This window comes from Bufo gargarizans, chromosome 6, assembly GCF_014858855.1.
Source record: "Bufo gargarizans isolate SCDJY-AF-19 chromosome 6, ASM1485885v1, whole genome shotgun sequence".
NCBI classification, from domain to species: domain Eukaryota; kingdom Metazoa; phylum Chordata; class Amphibia; order Anura; family Bufonidae; genus Bufo; species Bufo gargarizans.
In genome coordinates this window covers 101,264,580-101,274,759 of record NC_058085.1, presented here as the reverse complement: position 1 = coordinate 101,274,759, position 10,180 = coordinate 101,264,580, and the positions used below count along the sequence as shown (strand labels likewise).

At 46.4% G+C, this 10,180-nt stretch overlaps 1 long non-coding RNA gene across 1 annotated transcript; it reads left to right on the top strand.

Annotated features, from left to right (window-relative positions):
- Positions 1 to 612: 612 nt before the first annotated feature.
- LOC122939781 lies at positions 613 to 1,921 on the top strand. Its single transcript, XR_006390173.1, has 2 exons — positions 613 to 875; positions 1,318 to 1,921. It is a non-coding gene; the product is annotated as an uncharacterized LOC122939781 (long non-coding RNA).
- The last annotated feature ends 8,259 nt before the right edge of the window (positions 1,922 to 10,180 follow it).

Genomic DNA, 10,180 nt, shown 5'->3' with positions numbered 1-10,180 from the left:
CCGGAAGTGCAAGCTGTGGGGATGATCCTGGGCAGCGGAGCACATGGGAGCTCAAGATTAGATTTCGAAACCTAATGCACAAACGTATCAAGATGTGGTGGAAAAAAGCCACTCCTGAACAATACATTTTGAAAGCGTTGATCCCTAGGGGCCTCAGAGTTCAGACCTTCCTTTCCTTTGGAAGGGATGACGCTGATTTTAGCTCCAAATGGGAAACAGCCTGCGATACGTGTTCACGCACTCACATGCAGCTGATCATAGAACTTTATTTAAAAAAACTCTGACTCAATTGGAGACGGAGATTAATGAGGTTGAACAACTATTAATTAAAAAATTATCCCTGTCTGAATGAGAACTGTACAAAAAAGAATTAGATGCATCCTTTAACAACTGGGAAAATCTGATTAAGACGATCAAAATTAAGAAACTACAGAGACTTGCTGGATGTGGACAATAACAGAGTCCATCGCTGGAAAAGTGGTCACAGAGTGAGATCCAGATCAGCTTCAATCTCATCGACCACTTCTAGGAGTGAAGATGGGAATTCGAAGATACACAAAGATTTAATAAACGGAAGAATGGTAATTCCCAAGCGCTGGCAGGGAAGAGACATCCGGATATTTCTCCCGGAACACCTCAGGTGATTAACCTGTCAACACATGTACTGACCCAGAATCAAATTACTATCCTGGAGAAGGGATTTCATTATTATGTGTTTTCCACAGTGAAAGACGTGCATTAATTTGCATGCAAACTGGTTTTAAAGAAGATTTTTTGTCAGAAGCAAGATATAAATTTTTCCACATCCACTGAACATGATGCCCTGATGACATTGATGGCACTTTTGGATGAACAAGAGGTAGTTCCATCAGCGGGTGAGTTCCCTGGGAGGTTACAGCCTAAGTCTAAGAAATTTCCACCCTTCTCTTTGTTCCCCAATATTGAGTTATTTGTCCAGTTAGTGTGCAGGGATTTGGCTAGAATTCCCCCTGGGGATAGATATGAAAACTGCACCAGGGGTGAAAGACAGGCATTAAAGGAGCTCAAATCATGGCATGATGTAGTAATAAAAGGGGCGGATAAAAGAGGTAACATTGTCATCTGGCCCCGTACCGCATATGAAAAAGAGGCCTGAAGACAACTAAACAATCAAGAATGTTATATGCGACTTACCTTTAATCCAACAGTGAAATACACCAGTGAATTGAGTAATATCCTCAATCAGGGCATACTAGATGGTGTTATTTCAAAAAAAAACAGGCGTCATATTTACTAATTGAACACCCAGTAACCCCAACATTGTATCTTCTTCCCAAGGTAAATAAGGATATGAGACAACCGCCCGGAAGACCGATCGTGTCCGGAATTAATAGTTTGAATAAAGCGATCTGCAAATATGTAGAATTATTTTTGCATCCGCTGGTAGAAACATTACCCTCATATCTTAAGGATCCGAGATTGCGCGATGACGATGGAGGAGGAGGTGTGACCAAACGTGAATGTTCATTGGCTGGATAGCATGAGCTAGGGGTATATTTGGGAGGGATGGGAGATAGGTGAGTTTTGCCCTTGATAAAGCGCGATAGCGAAACGGATGTTGGGCCGTTCCCTTGTACCGGGGTAGGTTTAATGATATGTAAATCACAGCTCTCAGACATATCTGTTGGACTCTGCGTGTCCTATGAGTTTTTGCAGATGTTCCTAGTGACACGTAGGTTATAGAAGCCTGTTGGTACCGCTTTACTTCCATGATTATGGGCGTGTGGTATTACACCATTAAGGTTGCTGAGCTGTATTATTGATGTTTATTTAGACCTGTAGAGGGATTTCTTTCTTACATCCTTGCACTTCTCAATATATGTTTTTAGTATTTATATAATTGTCTTGATGTGTGTTTATCAATAAAGCTTCTTGTTCAGTATATCGTGTGGTGTTAAGTACATTTATAGGAGTTCAAAAATATAAACTACCGGTGGCTGCACCCTTTTAGCCTACTTATCAAATCACCGGCTGCAAACTGGTTGTGTGTTTCCCAGCAGACCTGCCCACAGTGTATGATGTGTTTGAGATCGATTACTTAGATATACCGGATTGGAACTCAGCGAAGGACTTAGATTTACCTGCACTGCCAGCTGTTGTTCCGTTACTTTTCCTTCCCTACCTTTCATATCCCCCTTATCCCACCCCCCACCCCAGGAGAGGCCGAAGAAATAGGGGACTTTCAATGTAGCGATTGTGCAATCCATGAGCCCATGTTATTATGGCTGACATAAGAATATGCACTTTTAATGTCCGGGGGTTGAATGTGCCACCCAAGCATACTCAGATATGTCAATTTCTGAAGAAATAGAAAGTGAACATTGCTTTCCTACAGGAAACCCACTTTAGAAAAGGACACGTCCTGCGCCTATCACACATGGTATATAACCAGTGGCTTCATAGTACATCGCCATGAGGTGCTTCAAAGGGAGTGTCAATAGCGATTAATAAAAATGCCCCTCTGGTGGTGCACACAACCCTCACAGACGATGAAGGATGCTATTTGTTCATTAAGGGAACGTTGGGCACACAAAGAATAACGCTGGGCAACATGTACACTCCTAATGTAGCACAAGCTGATTGGTTGGAGTGCACCTTGTGGCTGTTTCAATCATTTGTAGAAGGAGTAGTAATCCTAGGAGGGGACATTAATGTTGCTTTAAACCCTACACTAGACACGTCAGTAAGGTCCTCCTCTGTATCCCAGTCAGCTCTGTGAAAGATTAAGATGCAACTACCAAATGCAGGCCTTGTTGATGTCTGGAGAGCACTACATCCAACAGCTAAATACTACACGTTCTATTTGGTAGCCCATATATCCTACCAGAGGTTAGACTATTTTTGTCCCTCCACAGTTGCTATCCAAATACTCTCAGACTTCAATAGGCAATATACTGCTATCTGATCATGCCCCGGCGTTCCTGACGATTGAGGTGGCATCCCTTCCTAGGCCTCACTTTACTTGGAGGCTGGATGAGACTCTGCTAAGCAATCCAGAACATGTAAAATTAATACAGAAGCACCTGGAAGAATACTTCCTTTACACTGAGACTGCTTTCATGTCTCCGGGTCTGGTCTGGGAAGCACATAAAGCTGTTGTCTGGGGCCAACCTATTTCTCTAGGTTCCCATCTTAAAAAACAAAGGGAAGCCACAGTGATAACCTTTCAGAGACAGATTCAGGAACTGAAGCTGCTCCATAAAAGGCGTACCTCCCATAAGGTGCTGGAACGCCTTAATCAGTTGAGATCAGAATTGAAAACATATTAAACTCTTGCACGGCTAAAGTTTACCTGTCTGCTCAATACAGATATTATGCCCATGGGGACAAGGCTTTAAAATGTATTATGGCATGTCTGAAAAAAAATGCAAAATGCGTTCGTAAATCCACCTCATTCAAAGTGCCTCCTCCCAGACGTTACTGTCTACAGAACAAATAGCTGCACGGTTCAGTGAGTATTACCACTCATTATATAACCTCAGAGATACCATGGGCCCCCGGGAAACTGAGGAGAGGAAGAAGACGATAGAGCAATGGCTCTCCCAGATCCACCTCCCTTTCTTCTCCCCCACACAGGTTAGATCTTATACAGCCTTTTTCTTTGCAGGAGCTGGAAAAGGCTCTCAGAACAACTACCCCCCATAAATGCCCAGGACCAGACGGACTACCTTCTATCTATTATAGCACCTTCTCCTCTCTGCTGCTGCCAAAACTATTAGCGGTTTGCAATGGGCCGCTAAATAATAACCAACTACCACCACAAATGTTATCGGCTTTAATAACCTTTCTGCCGAAAGAGGGGAAGGACCCTGCCTCATGTGCCAGCTACAGGCCCATCTCCTTACTAAACACTGACTTGAAATTATATGCCAAAATGCTTGTGCTAAGACTCCAACAGCTTTTGCCGCAGCTTATTCATGCGGAACAAGTAGGATTTGTGGTTGGCAGGGAGGGAAGGATGAACACTATCTGATTGGTGAGCCTCATACACCATGCAAAGAGACACTCTATACCATTAGTCCTTCTAGGCACAGATGCCAAAAAAGCATTCGATCGTATTGACTGGGTATTTATGCAACAAGCTCTGCTTAAATTTGGAGTGCCCCGTCAGTTTATAAGAGCCATCATGGCTATGTATAATACCCCCACTGCTTAAGTGATGGTAAATGGGACCTTATCTCCAGCTTTTTCTATAAGAAATGGCACACGACAGGGTTGCCCCCTGTCCCCCTTGCTATTCATTATGACAGTGGAATGCCTTTTCCAAGCGATACGCCAGGATGAGAGGATTGAGGGTCTGAATCTAAGGGGATCATGTCATCAATTAGCAGCATTTGCTGATGACCTTTTAGTCATCATTACAAACTCTAAAGAGGACTTTCCGGCGAGTCAAGCACTATTTCAAAGATTTGAGGATTTGTCAAACTTTCTGATTAATCCCACCAAGTCGCAAGTACTAAATGTCACGTGGTTTGGGAGGCGCACGCTAATGAAATCCATCTTAGTACCTAAAATACTATATTACATGCAAACTCTGTTTATCCCCCTACCAATAATTTTTTTTTACACAGCTAAAACACTACTTTTCTAAATTCCTTTTGAGTAAATCTCGTCCACGTTGTCCTCACTCCACACTGATTCAGCCAAACAGATTAGGCAGACTGGGCCTCCCAGATATGACACTTTATTACAGGGCGGTTCATGGGATGAGATGTTTGGAATGGCTCAGGTCCATGGAGGATATATTGGACATACAGGCTAAGACGGGAGAGGCGAAACCACCCCTGCGAGCTTATCTGTTCTTCCCACCAAAGGATATGATCCACTACACCAACACGCTGAACAATATGACAAGGACTTCCATTAAGATTTAGCATACCAACCTGTCCAAAATATTGCTTTCCTCAACAGCATTGTCTCCACTAGCACTTTTTTCCACTAGTACTTTTGACAGCTGATTCCACATAGAACTCTACCTGTTCTGTTAAATGGTTATACAAGTAGGGCCCCCTGACAGAGTGGAGAGGGCGTCAGCAGTAAGTTTGTGTTGACGTCACTGATTATTTTGCCCTTCCTCTCATCTGTCAGAAGAATAACCCCCCAAAAAACTGATCCTGTTTGTTGAGCATCCGCCTTCACTCGGTCAGCATTTGGTCAATAATCCATCAGTATTGCCAATGCCCAAAAAAAAAACTGGAGTGGATCCAAAACAGAGATGACACGTGAATGGAATATTTGCTTATCTTCTGTGTTTTGTACCCATTTCTTCTTTTGGCTACCAAATCATAAACCACAGCCTTACAGCTGTTACAAAGACAGGATCCGTTGTGCGTCTAATTTTTCCTTCCCTCTGACAGATCAGAAGAAGGGTCAAATATGATGTCAACCAGCCCAAAATGCCAAAATAGTGGCCCAGTCATGGAGTGGGGAGTGTGGGAGAACAGCTTGAGAAGTCCACAGAGTGGCCCAATGACATAGTGTTAAGTTAGCAGCAGCATGAGGAGGCCACAGAGTGGCCCAGTGACATAGTGTTGATTTAACAGCAGCATGAAGAGACCACAGAATGGCAAGGTGACATAGTGTGGAGGTGGCAGCAGCATGAGGAGGCCACAGAGTGGCCCAGTGACAGTGTTGATTTAGCAGCATCATGAGGAGAGCACAGACTGACAAGGTAACATAGTGTGGAGGGGACAGCAGCAGCATAAGGAGGCCAGAGACTGGCAAGGTGACATAGTGTTGAGTTAGCAGCAGCATGAGGAGGTCAGACTATCAAGGTGACATAGTGTGGAGGTGGCAGCAGCATGAGGAGACCACAGAGTGGCACAATAACATAGTGTGGAGGTGGCAGCAGCAGCATGAGGAGACCTGAGTGGTGAGGTGGCAGCAGCATCAGGAGACCACAGAGTGACCTGGTGACAGAGTGGGGAGGTGGGTGGCAATAACAGTACCCGCTGAAAATGGTGGGTGTAAGAGCACTAGCCATCAGATGTGTGGCATCAGGTGGGTGGCTGCATCAGAATAGTAGCTGAGGCAGGTAGCCAGAAGAACCCAGTATCTTTTGTCAAGGTTTGAATGAGGCAGCATGGATGATCTAATCTGATGCATCAGGCATTGGTGGGTGGAAATCCTGGCGGATCCACACCTGATTCATCGTGACAAAGGTCAGTCTCTCCACATTTTGGGTGGACAGGCGAGTTCTTCTTGGGGTAACTATGGCCAACGCTGCACTAAACACCCGCTCTGATGCCACACTAGTGGCCGGGCAGAACAGCTTTTACAGGGTAAACTATGCCAGTTGTGGTCACAAATCCAGTTTGGCTGCCCGGTAATCCAGAGGATCTTTAATGTGGGGTGGCAGAGTACTGTCCCCTGGTTCAGGTTAAGCTCCAGGTCTAGCTGCTGCTGCTGCTGTTGAGTAGTTTGTTTACTAGGGGGGGGTTAAAAAAGTTCCTCATAATCAACTAGATTCAAGCTGCTACTGATGAAGCTGGTACTGCCCCCCCCCCCCCGCCACAGCAGCTATGGCAGTGGAACGAGAGTGCAGAGGGCTCCCCCAGGCAGACCTGCGAGAGGATGGACGATGGCCCAGATAGGCAGCGGCCAACTGACTACATAGGATGTCTCTATAGTAGTTCAGTTTGTCCTCCTTCTCAGCGGGTGTAGAAAAGGCCCCTATTTTGGATCGGTAGCGGGGGTCCAACAAGATGGAGAGCCAGATGTCATCCCTCTGCCGAATGGTGACAATTCGGCTGTCACTACCCAAGCAAGTTAGTATGCAGCAGGCCATTTGCGCAAGTGACTAGGAGGGAGCCCTCCATCTCCACTGCATACTGCCATGGTGTGCCTGGGTCATCTGCCTCGTCTTCCTCATCTCCCTCTTGCTCCTCCGGCGGCTCCTGCTCCTCCTCTCCTGTCACCTGTGTAGAAAAACCACCCATTTCGCTACACATAGCTTGTGCTCCAATGTCCTCCTCCAGTTAATCCCCCACAGGGCTCATGTGGCCGTGATATGTAGGTGCCACGTCTCCAGTCCTTTGACCAGCAATATTTACCAGCATCTGTTCCAGGATATGAAGCAGTGGAATGACGTTGTTCATCCCGTAGTCCTGGTGACTGACAAATAACGTGGCATCCTCAAGGGGCCCTGGGCAAATGACAGGTGTCACGCATGAGCTGCCACTGGCTGACATCGACGTCACACAGGGGAGTACTCCTGTCCTCTTGGATCATCAAGAAATCGTTTATGGCCTTTCTCTGTTTGTATAGTCGGTCCAACATATAGAGGATGGAATTCCAACAGGTAGAAACATCGCTTATCAGCCTATGTTGGGGGGCGCTGTTCTGCAGCTCAAGGAGGGTGTGCTTGGTGGTGTATGAGTGGCTGAAGTGCATGCAAAGTTTCCAGCCCATTTTTAGGATGTCTTGCAGATGGGTGGAAGACTTCAGGAACCGATTGAAAACCAGATTAAACATGTGCGTCACGCAGGGCGCATGGCTCAGCCCTCTTTGACGCAGCGCCGACACCATGTTTTTCCCGTTGTCTGTCACCATGGTTCCGATTTTTTGTTGTCACAGCGAAAGCCAGGATTTGATTTATTGATGAAGGACACAGAGCAGTTCCTCCCTTGTGTGATTCCGTTCACCCAGGCAAATGAGGTGTAGAACAGCGTGACACCGCCGTACCCTGCACATGTGGTATTGTGCACTGTGAATTGTCCCTGCAGTGGAGGCTGAGGACACTGTGTATCAGGAACCATCCTGCTATGTCTGTTTAGATTCAGATTGTCTTGCCCTCAAGTTTTCCCTCAGTTAAGATGGTGGATTGTGTCTCAGCTGGGTGCCATATTATTTCCTGTTTCACATTTAAACCTCTCAATTCTGTTACTAATTGCTTGAGTATTGTGTTTGAGCGCCTGCTTGTGCAGTCCTCTCGCTTGGAACTTCTTGCAGTTTACCCTGCTACCTCCTGTTGCCGGCCCGGATTGCCTGACTACATTCCTCTGCCGCCTGCCCTGACCCATTGCTCATCTGACCTCGGCTCTGCATTATCCTTCAATCGTGCATCGTTGCTACTGGTAATGGTTCCGCCTGCCTGGCTCTGCTTAATGCTTCAATCCTGCATCTTTGCTACTGGTAACGGCTCCACCTGCCTGGCTCTGCTTCATCCTTCTATGCTGCTACCTCCTTTTCAAGACTCTGGTCCTTCCTGTGTTCAGGCCTTGTCCCTGCCATTGGATTCCAGCAGTATTCCACTAGTATTGTGATACTGTGGTGGATGAGGAGGCAGAGGCGGACATTGTCGCAGGATCAACGGCGTGAGAACGTGGAGGTGGAAGCTGCGTCACCTGCCCAAGTTGCTGGTTTGGCCAGGCAGAAACCACATTTACCCAGTGGGCCTTAAAAGACTTATATTCTCCTTGACCGTAGTTACAGCTCCACATGTTGGCGCTGCCGTGCACTTTGGCAGATACCGACAGGCTCAAGGACTGGCCAACCTTGTGTTCTACATATTTGTGCAGAGCTGGTACTGTCTTTTTGCCAAAGAAATGATGGCTTGGGACTCTCCACCTCGGCTTGGCACAAGCCATCAGTTCTCTGAAAGGTGCAGAGTCCACCACTTGGAAAGGAAGGGACTACAGCACCAGCAACTTGGCCAGGAGCATGTCCAGCTTCTGCGCCGTTGGATGAGTGCATGCATATTGTTGTCTCTTGGAAATCGCTTCAGTGATCGATTGTTGACGGAATGACTGACGAGGAGTAGGAGGGCGAGGAGCAGGAGCATCAAGACCGGTAGATGATGGGAAGGACAGACAGCTCCCTTCGGCTGAGGTGGTGGAGCCTTGACTGCCGGAAATCGGGTGCGTGCCACTAAATGGTCTCTGAGCCAGGAGCCTGGCGGCTTGAAACACCAGCTCCCATGCCACTCTGCTCATCACTACTTGCCCACCTACCGGAGGAAGCGACGGGTATCTCCTCCAGATCTTGGCTGCGCAGAAGCTGCTGACTGTCCTCTAGTAGCTCGTCCTCGCTGTATAGTGGAGCAGAGCCCACAGCATATAATACTTCTCTGGCTGAGGGAACAGAAAAGGACAGAGGCAGGTTGAGGACAGGTGAGGGCACACGGCCTGCTCCCAGACCATGCCAACTAAGGGTTGTGTCTGACGAACCCACCGACTCTGGGCTGGGGGTGTCTGATGTCACTTAGGACGAAGTGGACGACTGAGTCAACCATCAAGAACCGCTGGGTTGCTGGTCAAGACACGACCGATAGATGACACAGGGAGCTCAGGCCTCTTTCTCGAAGTGACCCCTGCTGCCACGCCCCCTTACTCTGCTGCGACCTGTGCCTGCGCCAGAAACATTTAGGCCTCTGCACCTCCCCTGTGCAGGGCCTGGCACTTCTCTGTCTGACATACTGTTAGATCAAATAAGTAAATAAAAAGGAAATTAATACACCCCAAAAAAGGCTGTAATTTTGTCACTTCAACACACAACGGCTAATAAGCCCTTTTTTTTCCAACTATTTTTACACACAAAAAAAGGCTTTAGAACATATAATGTAAATGCACCGCTGAACGGCGAATACTTTTTTTTTTGCCACTAATACACGCCAAAAAGGGCTGTAATTTTCTCACTTCACCACATAACGGCTAATAAGCCCTTTTTTCCTACTTATACAAGCCAAAAAAGGTTTTAGAACACATAACTGCCACGCTGAACGGCAAATAATACTTTTTTGGGCCACTAATACATGGCAAAAAAGGCTTTAGAACATTTAACTGCACCGCTAAATGGCAAATTATACTTTTTTTTGCCACTAATATACGCCAAAAAGGGCTCTAATTTTGTTACTTCACCACACAACGGCTAGTAAGCCCTTTTTTGCCACTAATACACGCTCATAACACATAACTGCACCGCTGAACGGCAAATAATACTTTTTTTTGCCACTAATACACGACAAAAGACATTTTAGAACATATAACTGCACCGCTTAACGGCAAATAATACTTTTTCTCCCACTAATACATGCCAAAAAAGGCTTTAGAATATATAACTGCACAAGGGCTAATAAGATATAGAAATATTTCCTAGTAATACACCCTGTTAATGGCTGTATCACACAGCACTTGCACCCCAA